This window comes from Bemisia tabaci, chromosome 9, assembly GCF_918797505.1.
Source record: "Bemisia tabaci chromosome 9, PGI_BMITA_v3".
Taxonomy (NCBI): Eukaryota; Metazoa; Arthropoda; class Insecta; order Hemiptera; family Aleyrodidae; genus Bemisia; species Bemisia tabaci.
The window spans coordinates 21,189,024-21,208,976 of NC_092801.1; the positions used below are offsets into that span (position 1 = coordinate 21,189,024).

At 39.8% G+C, this 19,953-nt stretch overlaps 1 protein-coding gene across 1 annotated transcript in view; it reads left to right on the forward strand.

Moving 5' to 3' along the window:
* Window positions 1-19,953, forward strand: part of LOC109034691 (glutathione synthetase) — a gene marked incomplete in the record, with an annotated part of 61,012 nt that overhangs the window by 17,397 nt on the left and 23,662 nt on the right.

Sequence of the window (19,953 nt, forward strand, 5' to 3'; positions counted from 1 at the left end):
GAGTTCCTAAAGGCTAAGTGAAGTTTTCCTTTTTACCTACGAAATAGAAAATTTAAAAATTGCGAGACAAAACTCGAAAGAGTGAAGACACGCTCTTTTTCACTTTTTTTGCTGAGAAAAATACACACAGACATCCCACTTGGCAAAAAAAAGGAACTTATTTTGTTTATTTGAATACAATATTGAGTTTTTCTCATATTTTCATCAGCCTAGATTAAATTTTTCAGGGCGGACGAACACAAATAGGCGCGAGTTGTGGATGTAGAAATCTATATACTTATTCTCTCTTCCGAAACGGAGAGCGCATTTTATCATTATCATGCAGGCAAAACTGAGAGAATAGCCCTAGATGGACAATGATGGTCTTTTCATCCGGATGAACGAATGAAGGTTTATTATGCTTTGTTGAGCCTATATTTAATAGGCATCCATTGGTCGAGCAGAATAGACACTCTTTTGTGAGGGGATTTAATAATTGGGTGGATTCAACCGGTTTGTTAGCCTAACTACTTTAGACGCTGCCAAATCTGCGCGGCTCTCGGTTTCTGAGTTACTTTTTCAAAGCATTCTTAACGTTTGCATCGTGTTCTACGTTTCAGTTACCTTAAAAACATGTATTCGCAACAGAGCTCTCGTTTCCCGGAACGAGTTACAAATTTCGGAACTTTTGAGATTTTCCTGAATTTTTCCCGGAACTTTTGAAATCTCCGAGATGTTCCGGATCTTCTGTATTTCCCGGAACATTCTCAGAACTTTTGAAAAAAATCTAAAGAGAACCTCGGAACTTTTGACGGACATGGACAGGCATCTGTAGACATCAGTTTTGACATAGAAATTATTTTGTTGTCAGGAGACATTAGGGGGATTTTGGCACATCCATGCTCCGGCTTTCAAATTTTCAGGTATTAAGGTCGAGTAGAGTCTGTTTCTACAGATCCACTCGTCAGTTGCGTGAAAATTTGTCCCCACCGCCGGGATTCGAACCGGGGCCTATTCATCTAGAGTCAGACGGGCTGACCGCTAGGCCAACCTGCCAGGCCAGCTGCGATTTCGGAACTTTTGAGGTTTTCGTGAATTTTTCCCGGAACTTTTGAAATTCCCGGGATATTCCGGATCTTCTGCATTTCCCGGAACATTATCAGAACTTTTGAAAAAATTTAAAGAGAACCTCGGAACTTTTGACGGACATGGAATGGAAGCACTGGTTCGCAAGTCAAAATTGGTTCATGATTAAGTGACCCACACTGAAAAAAAAATTCTCGGCGTTTTTACCAAGGTCCGTTGGTACCTTTACCATCTCATTTTTTTTACCAATTATTGGTAATTTTACCCCAAAGCTTACCTAAAAACCGGTATTTTTACTGTTTTTTCAGGGAAGAATACCACATTTATTGGTAATCAATTCCTGGTAGCTTTGCCATTTTATCTTGGTAATTCTACCACAGTCGATAAAAAATATTGGCGTTTTTACCAAGGTTCAGTAAAGTTACCGAGAAAGTTCAATAAGTTTACCGAGATTTCTCGGTAAAATTACCAATTCCATTAATGGTAATTATACCAAAAAAAAACTGGGATCAAATAGAACCCTGAATTCTTGGTAATTTTACCCTTTTCTTAGTAAATACACCGAGATATTTTTTTTTCAGTGCATTGCGACGTCACAGTTCTTTGGTGCCTTACCCAGCGGTCTGTCGAGATTTACTTCACCCGATTTTGAGCATCGAAATGGGTCTCAAGGACGTGAAGGTGGCAACTTGAAAAGTTCGCGAAGGCACTCGCCGAGGACATTCATCATTGAGCGGGGATCGAATCGGAGTCAAAATCCGCCGGTAATCTGCACCTGATTTATGGCGAATATCGGCTCATCAATATCCGATATCCTGTTACGTGCCAACCAGCCGCCGCCGCGCTGCGAGTCCCGTGGGCTGCGTAACACCCCCCGCAACCCCTACACCCCCCCCCCCCCGGTTCCGCCTCGTCCTCAAGCCAACGGTCACTATCACTCTTTTTCGAGGCTCATTAGGCCCGAGCAACTCGCGCCTTTGATTGCAAGCAGCGTTGCCGTTTGGGGTTTGAAAAGCGAATTATTTTGGCCTAGTCGCACGGTGAGTTGATCTCGTTTTCAAGATCGGATGTTCGGGGTACCGATGATGGAAACTTGCAATTTTTTTTTTTTTTTTATGTTATGAGATTATGTTTTAGTGAGTAGAGGGCATCCGTGAAGAGATGGAAAGATGCCAGCTTCCGGAGGATCTCTACCATGACAGATTCCTGTGGAGAGTAGGCGTCGCAGAGCGCCCTAGCGCGCCGTAAAAGCGGCTTATACATACATACATGTTTTAATTTTGGATATTGGATTCTGAGACATACAAATCTATGATGTAGTTTTCTTTTCCAAAACGGAACGCAAATTTACCAAATTTCTTTCTCAAAATTTCAAGATTTGGGTTTTTTTTTCAGAACCATTTTTTCAGAAAAGAAGAAGAAAAAAAACACGGATCAAATGTTGTAACGTCATGGCACAGAGGAATATTTCAATATCTAAAAAACCAAAAAAATGTAGTGCTACGAATAAGTTACACGATGACAAACAGGGTTAAGGCATTTCAGAATAATACTATCTTAACGGACAGAAACTAGGAAAGTGTTTAATTCAAACATTGGAATTCGAAGTCCTGGTCAGATTATGGGGTACATTAGGGCAGTTGTTCGCGGGTTTTTAGCAATCACTTAAAAAGAAATTGCATATTTTGATCCGTAGCACCTCATTTTGTCATTATTTAGAGAAAATGATTTAACGTCTCAAAATTTCACTCGAAATTTCGATTTTCACTACGAAACTGTACAAAATTTCTGACTGAAAATTTCACTGATTGTTCTCTAGATTACGGGCAAAATTATCCAAACGCATGTACATTGCACGATCATGTAACTAAAAAATGAATCATTTGAGTCAACTTTGCGACCTCTAAATTTGGATACCTCGTCAAAAATGCGACGATTCGACATTTCGTCATTACTCAGAGAAAATTATTTTAACGTCTTAAACTTTCACTCGAAATTTTGATTTTCACTAGGAAACTGTGCAAAATTTGACTGAAAATTTCACCGATTTTTCTCCAGAAAACGGGCAAAATTAGCCAAATTTCGCATGCACATTGCGCACGATCATAAAACTAAAAAATGAATTATTTGAGTCAACTTTGCGACCTCTAAATTTAGATATCATTTTGGGATTTGGATATCATTCGGTCGTCGTAAAAGCGACGATTTGGTGAAAAATCTTATCGATGGCTCGAGATTTTTTCTCTTGATTTACCCTAACCTCCCGAAAAACGCAAGGCTCAAGATGAGGAAGACCTGAACAGAATGTCGAAAATGTTATTGAGGGAAGCAAGGGGAGGGGGGAGAGGGCGCATTACAGATGGGTAGAGTCTCACTCGACGATTCTCGCGGATTTGTTCCCGGTGATGCTTTGCTGCAGCTGCTACTATCATGCAAATTCCTAGTCGTTCGTTACAGGCCGGCACGGAGAGCGTGTATACAGAAGCTTCATCAATGTGTTGGTAAAGGGACTGTCAGACTTAGAGCTTGTGGATCCAAATGCTGCGTCACTATTCTGGAGTCTGCCTCCGAGGAAGTTACTATGTCTATAACTGCGTTTTCTCCGACGATGCAAATGGACCGCGTTTAGTAGAAAGGAACCAAGTTACATCAGCTATTGCCAAATTTAACTGGGGAATTTAATTTTTCACACGAGAACGTTTGTGAGGGTTTCTTTGAAAGTGTTAAGAAATTTTCTTCTTGGCACACGGAAAATTCACTGATTATTTACAGAAAAATATGCATGACCGTTCTCTTACATAAAATTGAATTGCCCAGTTCTTGGCAAAAAGCTGATGTGGCTTGGTTCCTTTCTGCTTAATTCTGATTTGATATTGGAACTACATTGGATTGGTCGAAATTAGAGTACTTGGATGGCGAGAGTACGGACACGTCGAATTATGGAGCTCTTAGGCCCAAAAAGGGAAGCCAACATTCGAACACAAGAAATGTCACTGCAGATCTTCATATTCCAATATCAAACCAAGATGATCGAGAATGTTCCTCAATAAGCTAAGCGTGCTTCCGAAAAAATGAGTAAATTTGGAGATGTGGCATGCGTGAGGAATTTGCGATTTGACTGTTGATTCTTGTGTAAAAGTTCGCGAGAAACACGATGGTGCCACTACTGGTTTTCTCTGAAATCATCTCCCGAGCTCAAAAAAAGCTCTCAAGTTGAGGCCAAAATGGAGGGGATATCCCATGCTCTCCTGAGAGTCCACCTCTACACCAAGACAAACTCTCCATGCAAAGATAGAGGGAGCAAATACATTAGCAGTGATGCCGTGTTTTCAGTTTTAGAGTCTCCAAATAAAGTGGCAGCCCTGTCAATGTGTTTGCTCCCTATCTTTGCATGGAGAGTTTGTTTTGATGTAGAGGTGGACTCTCAGGATAGCGCGGGATATCCCTCCATTTTGGCCTCAACTTCAGAGCTTTTTTTGAGCTTAGGAGTTGATTTCAGAGAAAACCAGTGGCACCATCGTGTTTCTCACGAACTTTTACATAAGAATCAACAGTCAAATCGAAAATTCCTCACGCATGCAACATCTCCATTGTATTTAGAAAGCACTCCGGATAGTTTGAATTCGAAGGTTCGCTGTTCTTTAGGGCGTTACAAGCTCCATGACCTAACCTTAAAATTACAGTCATGTCCATACTTGCCCCATATACCTAGGTACTCTAGACCAAGACCCACTGTGAGTCCCAACAAGGCGAAGCGCGATCTGGCGGGCGCGCCGCGAGTTTTTTTCGCCCCTCGGAGCGGCGTCATCTATCAAAAATGCGCCGTCAAAAGTTGGGAGATCGCGGTTGACGGTCGCCAAGCCAAAGGCGGCAAAGGCGGCGACCCAGGGAAATGAAATATCGAGCTTCGGATTGTCGCGCCGCGGCCGGCAGGGCGGGGGGGTCATGTTTATTTCTGGCCGTGTTTCAACCTGATAATCGCTCGATTGACGGGTCCGCGGAGGGTCGCGCGCGGTGGCGAGGCGTGAACGATCGATTATCGATACTTACCCATTTGAAGCTATGATAAAGAATCGATTGTGAAGATGCTCGCTACGAACACCTTGTTTATCGATCATTTTTCATGGGTTTAAACGGCGGTCAATCGATATATCGCAAAACACGGCACGTCACGGGTCGCGCCCCTTTCCCGCTCGGGGATTTGCCCCGGCAACGAGTGGCAGGGATTGGAACGATTAGCCGATAAATAATAAAATGAATGATGTCCGGCGATTGAGTAATTATGAGGACCTCATTACGGTCGTAAATTGGGTTTCACTGTTGCTTAAATTGAAAATTATTGGAGTTTCGGCTGCTCATAATGAAATCCTCTCTATTCTAATAAAATCATTTTTAAGACGCTCGATGGGCTGGGATGAGGAAGGGGAGTTTAAAGTCCGTAAGAGGGAAATTCCTGTAAGGAGAGTCCCGTCTGTAAGTGGATTGATGCAGTTTTTTTTTTTTTTTTTTTTTTTTTTTTTTTTTTTTATTTTTTTTTTTTAATTTATTTAGTAATACTTTGGTTTTTTGCGTTTGAGATTTCGCTGGCCGTGAAGTAGGGACTCGCAGCGTCCCGGGGGTTGGGCCGCGTAGTGGCCAGGGGGCGGAATCCTTAATAAACTAATATTGAGCTTTCAGACGCTTTTCTCTTTAATAAAATGTAAATTCAGACCATGCTTAACAAACAGTGTGCAAGAGATCGGGAATAAGAGACAAATTAAAGAAGAACAAACGAAAAGAATTAAAGAGGAAATTGGCTAAAAGCTCAATATTTGTTTCTCAAATAATTGCAATTGCACTGTTGAACATTTCGGAGTGAAATCCTGTGCTGGAGTCTATCTAGCGCCTGGAAACCCCGAGTCAGGGCGGATCCAGATACTTCAGACGGGAGGGGGACGTGAGGGGGGACTCTTCCCCGAAAATTTTCGAAATTTTAAAGCATTTAATAATCAGTCTGAGTTAATTTCGTCATGAATAATTATCAAATATAAGCATAAGGTAGTGATCATATGATCCTAGCCATGATGACGTCATTGCACTGCATACGCAGTGATTTTCACTGATCGATGTGGTCAAGCTGACGCATATAGCAAGCTTACAATACCTCGTCACCTTCCGGCCAAAGTGTCACAAGTGCCATGCGAAATTTCAGAATTTCCGCCGCCATTTATTTTATTGCAAAGAATTTGTTCAACGAAGCTGTCCAAAAATACATACACCAAAATTTTCTTTGTGCTGCCGATAAAATTCAGTGCAATTTTCTCACAGATTCAACCAAAAATTTGTATGTACAAAAATAAAATGGCGGCGGAAAGTCTGAAACGTCGCATGGCGCTTGTGATAATTTGGCCAGAGGGTGACAACCTATTGATTGCACTTATTGGTTACAAAGTCCGAACTATACAGGTTTATTTTTTTACGAATTATATAGGTAGATTCCTCCCCAAATATTAAATAAATGAACTGAGTTTCAACAGAGTGCTGCCCGGAATAAAACAAAGGCAAATGATTGTTTACGATATGAGGAATTCAAGTGAGGTGAAGAAAGCTAATATGTGTACAAAAATGAGCTTGAAAATGAGAAAACTTACGAACAATAAGAACTTTTCACTGAACTTTATTGACTAGGGAACCATCCGCTTAGATTAAATTTGAGATCCTCTTTCCTGAAACGACTATTTTAAGTCTGGTAGATTTCATGAGGAAAAAATCGCAACTGATTTTCTGAAAGAACAGAGTAAGACCATAATATCGAATCCATCGAAAGTCATTTATCTATTTTATTATGTATAAACGGACGCCGGTGTTGAGCAAAATTTCATCCTTCGATTGAAGCTATTGAGGCTATTGAACATCCTGGAACAGACCACTTATCTGCCACTCATGATTGACATATCGACGGGTGAAAAGGTCATACGAGTCATGTTTTATTGATACACATCCGGCACAGATAATGGACGAGTGAGGTTTTCGTGGCTCCAGATCAGAGCAAATTATGTAAAAAGCACAAAAAATAGCATCATATAGATTATTTCTGTGGATCGGCATTGAATTTTGATGAGTTGAAACAAACTACCATGAATAAGAGCAAAAATAAATAAAATATCTTGTCTAGCCATACATCAGTAGGTCGCAGTCCAGAGGAGTCAAAATTTCTTTTTCCTTTCGAGGCCCAGCGGGAAAATTGTACAACACAGCCCAATTTCTTTTGTTATCATTCGCAATTTGTGAAACTTTGTTTCACGTATTTAGCGTTAGATACCATTATTAAATTCCTCGCACACATAAGGCCCATCGGGCCCCTCCAAAAAATATATAGATTTTGCTAAAAATGTTAGTTGTGGCCCTTTCACTGGAAAAACACATTTGATCTAGAGTCCAGACTCTTGAAAACATCGACAAGAAAAAGTAATCTTGATTCAATCAGGATCTAGCTTAAATCAAGAATTAAGCCTCTTAATTTAAGCGGATTCCGTTTTGATTCAAGCAAAAATCCGATTGAATCAAGAGTATTTTTTCTTGTCAATGTTTTCAAGAGTATGGACTCTAGATCCAATGTGTGTTTTTTTTTTTGTTTTTGTTTTTTGTTTTTTTGTTTTTTTGTTTGTGCTCCCTCTCAAAACATAGTATGTGATATTTGATGAGTACTGACATAAGAAAGAATGCTTCTGATGAGTCAAAATATACTTAATACTTGGGCTACAATTAATGATTGTCCTTTCCCTCAGTCAAGTTACACGATCACAATACAGCTTTTCAAAATCGCAGAAGTTTTAAATTTATCGCAGTCCAAAAATTGGCAATCATGTGTACCTGTCACAACTGCGGTGGCAGCATCAATTCCACAAAAATCAGAGTTCAAATTTTCAGCTATCATTTTTCACCCCGGGGGGTTTAGCGATCATCCCGATATGCTTTTTTCACGTACTCGTATCTACATTTATTCATGACTAAAACAAATAACGGAAAAAAGTCACAACGGAGTTGGATTCCATTCATCACGCAGAGGATCTCATCGTGTAACACAATACAGCGTTACAATATAGGTGCAGGTTTTGGAAAAATAGTCCAGGAATTTATTTAATGGTAACGTTACGAGGATAAAGTGCAGAGTGTTGTGATTAACCTCAACTCAATAAAACTGGCCTATAGTATTATACAAAACGTTCGTTGTCCTTGATTGTACTCGAAAGTACAGAGTGTTGTGAGTTTATACAAAGTTTAGTTTTAGTTGTATTACAAAGTTTCAGTTTTATACAAAACGTTCGTTGTCCTTGATTGTACTGGAAAGTACAGAGTGTTGTGATTAACCTCAACTTAATAAAACTGGCCTATAGTTTTATACAAAACGTTCTTTGTCCTTGATTAATTTTTTTAAATTAAACATTAATGAGAGTAATAAAACGTGGATTCATCAATCATCGATGCAAATATCGACGATTAGAGTTAATTGATGCGTAGGTACCTCCATTACAACCTTTAAACGTTCATCGGAATTATACGAATATGCGCATCGTGGTATACGTGCTAGGTAGTTCTTTTTAATTTGATTCAATTACACATATTCCTTTTAGGTGTATAGATACGTACAATTCATTTGCAAAGTTTTCGGCTCACCGATAAAAGAGAAGAAAATAGTTTGAAGACCATTACAGACAAAACTTCTTCAGTTTGGTAGAAAATGCGAATTTTATCGGAAGAACTTCGGCCTGGTTGTTCAAACTACGCTTTCCTCTAGCGCGATTGATTTTCTCCCATACGCGTGAGAGCTCATCTGCAGAGTCTCAATTGGACCACACTTTGCAATTGGATTGCATTTTGCAATCAGGAACCACTATCTCTGGCCTCTCCATAAAAGCACATATCTGCACTAGGAAACTAATATCATGTATGTTGTTTCTAAAATGGGCCAGGAATGGTGGTTCCTTATTGCAAAATGTGGTCCAATTAGGAACTGAAAGCTCTGTCTCAGTTTAAAAACAACGCGCGTACATTAGTTTCCCTATGCGCATAAGTTTTTTTTTATGGATGGGCTAAAAATTGTAGTTCCTAATTGCAAAATAAAGTGCACCCGTGGTGATTGGGACTGGAGCTATCGTTGATAATTGGATTACATTTTTCAACACGGAGCCAATATTTCTGGCTCATTAAAGAAACAACATAAATGCCATTGGTTTCCCTATGCAGAAAGGTGCTTTTATGGAAGTGCCAGTGAAAGCGGTTCCTTATTGCAAAATGTGGTTTAATTGATATTCGCGGATAATCCGAAACTAAGCTTTTTGGCCAAGAATGAGAATCGAAAAGGCCGTATTTTAAAAAAAATTCAATAAAACACGAGTCAAATAACGGACAAAGATGTAAGAATAGGTAAAAAATTACGGAATTTTACCTCAAAGTAGTTATTTCGGTATACACCATTCCTGGATTTTTTTTTTTTTTAAATAGAAAATTAAGCCATAGTATTGCAGCATCTACGGGCCAAAGCCACCAAGAAAACCGAAAATAAATTTCGTGGATAAACAAGACTCTACTGTACGCTGGTAAAAAAAACCTCTTGGTTCAAGAGTGCAGTTTCTTGTCGCCGGATGTAAGAGTCTGGACTCTTTTGTTTCAATGCAAAATCCGCTTGAAACAAGAGTTCAAGACTCTTAAATCCTGCGACAAGAAACTGCACTCTTAAGTCAATGCACCGCGGCATTGGTCCAAGAGGTTTTTCTTACCAGTGTAGTCATTTTATTTTGAAGAGTAAATGATTTCAATATATCTCATTACATTCAAACGCGCTACATTTCACATCTAACCTCATGCACTGTTCCCCGCGTAGCAGCCAGTGCAAATCCGAAACTCAAACTTCAGGATTGAAGCAGAATGGACCAACAATGACGATGAAGCAGGAGGAATCACGAAGCAAATACCCTCAGACGTAATACGAGTGACGTTCTAAATCTGATCCCATTACGGAAAAAAGCACGGCGCGTGGCGGCTAGAGAATATTACCAACCGAGGTTGCAAAACCTCACCGGAAAGTTTTCTCGATCACATAAGAATAAAGGCGCAGATCACGATATATATATTTTGAAGATAAACTGGCAATGCTTAATCAAACACAGGAGATTTCTTATCTTATTTAATCAAAACGTTACCAAAATAGGGATGCACCACGGGTAGAATGTAGAAGTGGTGTGTTCTTTTTCGAGGTGTGAGAAAGAGGCAATTCGTTCAGTTTTGAGGTCAAAAACCGCGAGATGATATAATTTGAACTGCATAGTGCAATTTGGAACCATAAATTCTGGCTCTTCTGGAAAAACACGTATGTGCATAGGGAAACTAATGGCACATACGTTGTTTTTAAACCGGGGCAGAATTTATAGTTCCAAATTTCAAAATGCAGTCCAATTATTAGTCCCGTTTTGCACGTGAAAAACTTTTCGATACATCTATACTGAACAAGATTTTTCGGTTTTCGGCTACTCATAATGATGAAAACAAAAGTTGATCTATTAGCCGATTTTACAAATATAAGCAATGAGTGCGACTCAGGCCATGCATAACTTCAATAAAATAAAACAATGTGCAACAGATAAAAACTTAAAACTTGCGGAATTATCTTAACTGAAATTATTTTGTTTCCGCGTATTCAGTGCAGGTCTTGTAAATGAAAATTCAACTCACTTACGGCGGAAGTACCACGTCTTCCTCGTACACATTTAATTAACGGATATCAGAGAAATATACCTGAAACAAAATACGTAAAAAATTGTGAGAAATTTTAATAGAAGCAACGCTTAAAAGCAACTAATAATCTAGCTAATCGACACTTAAATCAAAACAAATGTTAAAATTCAATTCAAAATTTTGACACTTACGGGACCATTGAAATCGGAACATTTACAATTTACATAAATTATCTTTCTTTGAGAACATCATTAATCTTAATTGGGCCATGGATTTTATTCGACTATATACTTATTACATGTTTACCATAAAAAATCTTGTTAAGGTTATATTTTATTCCTACCTTGCTGCTATGAGAATTAATATTGTTTGAAGTAAGTTAAAGTTTCTATAGAATATGTTATTTTTTTCTATACAGGCAATACCAAACTAACCAAATTAAATTCTAAATCTGCAACTCAAACACACATTTCAAGCGTTCCTTGAAACTTCATTGATTTTTCACGAATACTCTCGGCATACATTGAAATTCCTACATGAAAGACCCATTTAAGGATATGTTACGTAACGGACTACCGAAGATTCTTATTTGGACCTAATCCCACCCTGTTAAGCAAAAACCGCGTTCTCTCGCAGCGATTTAATTTGAGCTAAGCGGTTTTCGCTACGGTTAGAATTATTTTTGTCAATGCCTTCGCGCTGAACGGAGGGCGACAGAAGCGCCGCAGCGCCCCAATTTCGGAAAGCGGAAGCAGCTGAGCAGTTATTGAGAATATTAATTAAATTCCTGATTCCAAATCCGATAGGTACCTTGTTTCCGTCTCAAATGTTGAGTATTCAATTCGGCGGGTTTCAGATCTGGAAACTTCGCGAGCGATTTCCTTCCAGTTACGCGCGGAGAATAGTGCCCATTGTGGCGCGTTTCTTCAGATGCAGCAGTGCTTGTGCAACGATTGGATCCCGAAAAACATTTTTCAAGGGAAAAATTTTGAAATTAAATTTCGATATTTTGAAATTAAATTGCGATTTATGAAATTAAATCCCGCAACTTATCTTGAAAAAGCAATGATAACAATTTAATAAGTGGGTAAGAAGGCTAATGTTTACATAAATACCACCAAAACGTTTTGGCTGAAAACTCAGCCATCCCCAGTTGGATAAAAACAGTAAAAACTTTTAAAAATCTAAAAACTCAGTAATTGACTGTACCTTTCACAGTGAGAAAAAAGTTGTTATCTACTTTAATAACTTCAACAACTTTTACAACAATGTAGGATAACAACTTTTTCTCGCTTTGAAAGGTATACAGCCAAGTACTAAGTTTTCACAATTTTAAAATGTTTTACTGTTTTTATCCAACTGAGGAAAGCTGAGTTTTCAGCCAAAACGTTTTGGTGGTATTTATGTAAAAATTAGCCTTGTTACACGCTGTTTAAATTCTTATTATTGTATATACTTGTCACGAACTGCGGAGCATAAACATATCGACGGGAAACTACCAAACCACGTATCTCGGTTTGCGACGTCGCAAACTTCCTGTCATACTTTATTTTTTAAATGAAAAACTACTTAACGTCCAGTCTTGAAAATTTTTGTGATTTTTCCTCTTCGCGCGGAGAAAATTCTGTGAAAATTTCAAGGAATGATATTGATTTGGTCTACTTCAAAAAAATAAAATGTGAGCGTAGATACCGCAGATACGTGGATCACGTCGATATACTTGAAAAAGCACCCCCTCCCGCAAAACTGATAAGATGTATGCAAAAAACGTTGTCTAATAATACGTGCTTCAAATAATATTTTAATTAATATAGAGCGACAAATAGTAATTATTGTGATGATAAATAATTTAAGTTCATGGGTTGGCTGCCCTTTAGGGAATTGGAGCCGCTTGAGGTGATCAAACCTATATTTCAAAATTGCAGACAAATTCATGCTTTCCCTCCGTTTAGAATCAATTTCTGGATCTATTAATAATCTTCATTGAAAGCAGGCTTTTGTGCGCGCGTTGCTTTCCTTCCCGGTTGCATCTTGTTTTTAAAGTCAACAAAATGAAATGACCTGGAAAAAACTATATTTTAACATTTTTACGTTAAAATAAGACTAACGGTAAGCTCAGCTAAATAACAATGCGGGTTTTGAAATTACAGTATCAGACCGGAACCTTTCAGGACATCGAATGTGATTTCCTTATTTATACGCCTCAGGTAATGGACCACCAGATGAGGTACAAATGTAAGCAGTCGCATATATGTTTCCTAACCAGAACTTCACGTAGGACACGATTCTTGCATCGGAAATTACTGAAATCAACTCCTAACCAAGATAATTACGTTTTTATTTTACATTGATTACTGGAAAATTTGGATTGCCCGGTCAAGAAACGCAATACTCTACTTGAGTCCAATCGCGTGCCACAACGGTTTTCGTAGGCTTCTCAATCAAGCACTGCGTTTCCATGTAGTATCCATGCAGTCTTGGAGGCGCTAAAGTGCGTTCCGCGCCGATCGCACTGTTTGGCGCGATGCGTGAAGTATTCCTACAGTCTCGCAGGCGCTCATGTGGGTTTAACGCCGGCCGCACTGTGTTTGGCGCGATTATTCGAACTCACGTCGGCAATAATCGCGGCATCGAATGATGGGGCTTAAAAGGTCCATGCTGTGGTTTGACGCCGTATGAGTATTCCAACGTTGCATGGTTCTCCCGATAAAATTCTTCTCCGGAGAAGTAAGGAAAGTTCTCTATGCTCGTTTTTTTAAATTGGATGGACCAATAGACAAGGTACGAATTTATGCACTCTGATACATGATTCTTTGCCAGAATTTCATGTAGAATACGATTCGCGTAACGAAAAATAATGAAACCAACTCCTAACGAAGATAGTAACGTCTTTATTGTACATTGCCGAGACAAGTAGAGGAAAATAAAGGGAAAATGTACGAAAAGACACCGAAAAACTGATGGGAAGGTTTTAAAGTAGACCGCGTTAGGCAGACAGGAACCAAGCCACATCAGCTATTGCCAAATTAAATTGGACAATTAATTTTTGACACAAAAACGGTTGTGCGGATTTTCGTGCAACTTTCAGTGAATTTGTTGCATGCTACAAAGCATATTCCTTACAATTTTTGAAGGAATCCGCACAAACATTCTCTTGTAAAAAATTTAATTGACAAGTCAAATTTGGCAACGGCTGATGTGGCTTGGTTCCTTTCTGCTAAACGCGGTCCAACTTTAGTCCTTTTATAGAGAGAGTTGAGACAACGCGGCTTATGGATGTCACAAACAGGAATAAAGATTACAAAAATCGGAATTTTTTGTAATCTTTGATCAACCCATTCCCGAATGCCTGTCTCCGTTCCCTCTCTCATTCCATTTATTCCTTGCCGTACCACCAATTTCCCGGTCCATTCCAGTTTATAATCTTTGCAATTGGTGCAAATGCAATCTTTATTCCCGTTTGTGACACTGTGAAGCCCTAAAATACGGGAGCCGATCAGAAATGGATTCGCATTGTCTTTAAGGTATAAATACAGTATAAAGGCACTCTAGGTCCAACTATCGTGTATGCCGTAACACCTCATGGCCAATCATCCTTTAAGTCTAAACTATACAAAAAAGCCAACAGGAGAAAATCTCAAAAGCGAGGGGTCTGACGACGCAGCTGGCGCATTGGAATGAAATCATCATGAAAATCGAATCCTCCTTAACTGGAGCACGTTTCGCGTAAATTAATTTCTCCGCCTCTCGACCCGAACCTCCGCGTTAAGCTACGGTCTACGGTTCCATAGGCAGCGTGCGACCTAAAGCCGGCCGCGCCACACGGTGAATCGAGTCAATGAGAGAGGTCGGACAAAATTTGGAAACTTTAAACGCTCATAACTCCGTTTATACAAGAATCTGATGTTCTGCAAGTGGTTCCATTGGTTTTTTCGTAAAATTTTCTTCCAGTATCACTCCTTGAACTTTAAAAGGCGACGAAATAAACATCAACATTTGCAGTTTATGTCAAAAATTTCATGTCCAACCTCTTTAATTGACTCAATCCACTGTGCGCCACATCAACCGCTCCACAATGGATCGAATCAATAGGAGAGGTCGGACTTTGGAAACTTTAAACGCTCATAACTCCGTTATACAAAACCTCGAGGTTCTAAAGGTGATTTTATTGGTTTCCTCGTGAAATTGTCTTCTAGAGGCACCCCTAGAATTTAAAATGTGACGAAATAAACATCAAAATTAGCAGTTTTAGTACACAATTTCATGTCCAACCTCTCTAAATTACTCGATCCACTGAACGCCCCCTAAATTTGCGTCGAGTACCTTTATATGTAGAGTACAGGCGTACTGAAAGATGGAGCTCGTAGGGCCCAAAAGGGCAGCCAACCTTGTTACACAAAAAATGTTACTGCCAAACTTCAGATTCCAATCACACCAAAGTTGGTCAAGAATGTTCACTAATGAGCGTTCTTCCGCAAAAATGAGTAAATGGATGCAAATGAATGCAATGATTTGGACGTATTTCTGTCAAATGGAACTAAGCGCCATCGGGGTAGGAAGGTAGAGGGGGGGGGGGGGGGGGGGCTTGGATTGGCGGCGGAACCGGGCGTCCGGCTCATTCGTTCCTATGCTCGCAATGCTTTTCCATGGCGCTTAGTTCCGTTTGACAGAACGCGCTATCCGGTATTCTAAATTCCTCAAAAGGAACTCAAATTGGTGCTCAGTTCCGTTTGACAGAAATACGTCCATATGTTTGATTCTTATGAGTATAAGATGACAATTTAAAGTGAAATTATCAGGAATTTTCTCATTTTCAGCTTCTCCTACAGAAAGCAGACAATTTTTGTTCGAGGTTATGTTCTATTGTTTTGAACCATACGATACATCAAACTAGAGTACCTTTATAGACTGAGTATGGCCATTTCCGTTCCGGTTTTTCATTGGTCGCGAGCGAATAGGCTGACACGATGCTCTTAGGGCCGTAAATAAACAAACAAGATGGCCGTTATCAGCAAGCAAGATTGAGGTTATGCACATCTTGCATCCTCGTGTGATAAAGGTGAAAGGCAATTTAACAATGTTTTCATGTGTTTTTCGTGTGCTATTCGTAGATATGCTCGTTTAAATTGTTACTGCCGCATAATTGACATTTTTGTCAAATTTAGCTTCTCATCGATGTTACGGTGAGCCGCCATCTTGTTTGTTTATTTACGGCCCTAAGCGCATCATGAGGCCTACAAACTCGTTGACCAATCAAAAAGCGGAACAGTTTTCCTGTAGTAAAAAGATACGAATGTCTATAAAGGTACTCTACATCAAACCACTATCGCATACGATCCAATGGACTATACGCTCGCGGCAGACCTCGTGTCGCGCACGCCCTGTGAAACCGTGCCTTTTGTTTCCTCGAATTTAAAATGAGTTAGCGCGGCGCTGTGGAGACGAATTTCTCCGCACTTGACAACGCAGCATTTCCATCTGCTCCCCGGCTTTGAAAAAAGGGCTTGATAATCCTGCGGCTTTAACGAGCTATATTCAGACGAATATCGTCGGTGGTGCGGTAGTTTTCTCACCTTGAACTCCCTGCATGCTAAATTCCGCCTGGAAGAAAAGAAAAATAAAGAGTTGGGGAAACTTCTTAGTCGAGAAGTTTTGATCCTCGTACCCTCTCCGACGCGGAGTTAGGGAGGTATTTTGCCTTTTTAAAATCCCTCTCTGGCCCGCACTTAATTCAGCAGCGTGCTACTGCGTCAAAACAGAATTGCTTCCACTTTAAAAAGCTTCCGGCGGTTATGAAAACAGTATTTTTGTCACAGGGAATTAGTCACCTCTCTCTTTCGAAAGCTTTTGTTTTGGTGATAAGTTTTAATTTTCTGGGTTGATTAGCCCCTGATCTTCTGTGATCGTATGCGAGCTTGATGCAACGATTCCGCATTGTACACTGGAAAAATTAGGATGTTGCATTGGATTGCATTTTGCAAAAAAAGAACCGAGAGCATCCTAATGTTGCTAGAATTGCGCAACTTACACTAGACGCACTTACACATAAAATTACTGAAAGCATGCAAAAATTAAATTTAACTTTATACTAACTAACTACCTAACTAACAAGCAGCTCTTGTAGCGCTTCTGTGCGCTCTGCGGCACCCAACCGCCACTGATAGCGAAAATTGAATTTACAAAGATGAATTTCGTCTTGAATATATAATTTATTGGGATGTAACGATAAAACTTTGTTCAAGTGATCAGTTTGTATTTACAAGGTAAAACAAATTGCACAATTTTAAAGACATTGGAATGCTCTTGGTTCCCATTTGCGAAATCCAATCCAATCGTTCGTCGAGCGGTTTTATGAATGGTCCGAGGACATTGTTGCCTAGTTTCGATGAAAGCTCCCGCTGTTAAACCCCGCTCGACTGCTGTGCCGAGGAAAATCGCCGTATGAACCTTCAGGCGTTGACAAATTCCTATTGATAAAACGCAAGTTTCCTGGTAAACTTATCAATATTTTCCTCCCAATTTTTCAGATAATTTTGTTCGCTATTTCACCAAAAGATTCTAAAAATTAAAAGAAATAATATTCATAGCATTCCTCAAAAATGAAAATTTTATCGAAGGAAATTTGGCAACTCTTGAATGGTCATACGGCGTTTTTCCTTACACGGCAGCGGGCTGATTATTGAAAGTGATAGACGAAGTGATCGGCAAAAATGACATAGGGAGTATACGGGGCTATCCTATTGGTGGCAACGAGTGGTTCCTATAATACTAAGTGAGAAAATGATGGACCAATTGTCGGATTTCTCGTGGGTTGGCGTTAGTTAGTCCAACAACTACTGCTTTGTCCATTGCAGCCACTCGTTTCCGCACGGAGAAAAAAACTTCGTGCATGGGACCCGAAGTTTATAGGTCATATGGATCTCTGAAATTTTCGGATTGAGCATCTGAACACTTTAGGTCCAGCTGCTGAGGTTTGGATCACACATCTGAGACTTCAGTTCTTACATCTGAAGTACTTCGGTTTTCACATCCGAAAAACTTCAGTTCTCACATCTGAAGTACTCCAGATGTAAGAACTGAAGTTTTAGATGTGTGATCCGAACCTCGACAGCTAGACCTAAAGTGTTCAGATGCTCAATCCGAATACTTCAGAGATCCGTATGTCCTAAACTTCGGGTACCACACACGAGGTTTTTCTCCGTGCACCATAAGGATCCCTCTATATCCCTTTTGTCTTTTTTTGTCTAAAGCTTTGTATATCAATTTCAATGATCGGCCCGCAGTAGAGTTCTCAACCTTTTAATCGGGCGATCCTTTTTCAAGGAAGAGAATAACCCCGGGTGTTGATTGAACTCGAGCGCTCTCCTTTTAAGGAGCAAAGGCGTTTGATTCACTGAAACGGAACGATTGATTTGAGGCTCTTTTCTCAAGAGATACTCTATTATCGCGGGCGAACTCGACCAAGACTCTCGTTACAATACGAGGAAACTTTTAATTAGCAAGAATAACAACTTCCCGGGAATTTTTCATCCGCCATCCGCTCAGCGACAGGAAAATTCTGCCGTGCTAAGTAAAAACGCCGTATGAGCATTCAAATGTTGCCAAATTTCCTCTCAGAAAATGCTAAATTTTAAAGAAAGTTATGAACGATTCTCCCTAAAATTTTCAGATTTTTTAAATTAGATTACCTACGAACAAAATCCTCTAAATAATCGGAGAAGAAATATTAACACATTTTCCTGGAAATTCCCGATTTGTCAAAGGAAATTTGGCAACGCCTGATGGCTCATGCGGCGTTCTTCCTTAGAGCGGCAGCGATGTCCGGACCCTTTTGAACCGGAGGTAAATTGATGGGATTATGGATTTCGCCGGTAGCGTGGCGTGCTTTGCAATTTATCGATTGATCTGCCGTTTAAACCTATGGAAAAGGATCGATAAACAGAGTATTTCGCAACGAACACCTAAATAATCGATTATTTACCACAGTTTCAAATGGGAAAATATCGGTAATTGATTATTCATGCCTCGCCACTGATTTCGCTTCGCTTTATCGAGCAAGCAACCTGTGAACATTTTCACATTGAAAAGCCCAGATTCTTCCTTTACAAATTTCGATAATACGAATTCCAAGTAGCTCATTGAGGATAAAATTCTCATTAACGCTTAAAAAGTAAAAGTTTTTTTCAGTAAACGGACTTTTTTCAGATATTTCCCAGGCTTTTCTCATTATTTTTAACATAATGGAGCGATGGGGATTAGGGTAGATCAGGCCAGTGTGACTTACTTCAAAATCAGGTGAAGTGAGGGAGATAGGTTGCCTTGCGGATGTCTCATGCGGAGAAAAAACTTCATGCGCGGAACTCGAAGTTCAGGTCATATGGGTCTCTGAAGTTTTCGGGTCGTGCACATTTGAAAATTTGAGGTCCAGCTGCCGAAGTTTGGGTTATAAATCACCTCCGTTGAAAATTTTATGGAGTCAGTCCGAAGTATCGAAGCACCGAAGTACTTCACATGTATGACCCGAACTTCGGCGGCCGAACCTCAGGTTTTCGGATGAACGGACCGACAACTTCAGAGATCCATACTGCCGTGCTAAGGAAGAACGCCGCGCCGTCCAAACATTCGAGAGTTTCCAAATTTCCTTCGATAGAATGTTTATTTTCGCGGAAGGTTATGAATATTTTTCCTTGACATTTTCAGGAACTTCAGGTAAAATTGCAAACAAAGTTACCTGAAAAATTAGAAGGAAAATATTCATAAGTTTACCAGGAAATTCGTGTTTTATCAAAGGAAATTTCACACCAGCTGAAGGTTCATACGGCGTTCTTCCTCAGCACGACAGCATATGACCTAAACTTCCGGTTCGCACGCCGGACGCAATACCAGGACCCCCCCCCCCCCCCACCATATTTTCCTTTCATCCAATCCCGACAAAGAGTGTGATTCTGCCACGCTGATAGTAATAAAACTTTGCTCATTTTAAAATTACCAGAGAGACACGGAAATTAAATATTGTCGTTGTATTTTAAGCAGACGCTTGCGTATCTCATTCCCTACTTATTTCTCTCATCTTATCCATCGGGATCGAGGAGTTAATATAACCTAGCCGTCAAGAAATAAAAAACTCTGAGAAACTTTTAAATTTCATTCACTGCTGAAAAGCTCCGCTCCTGC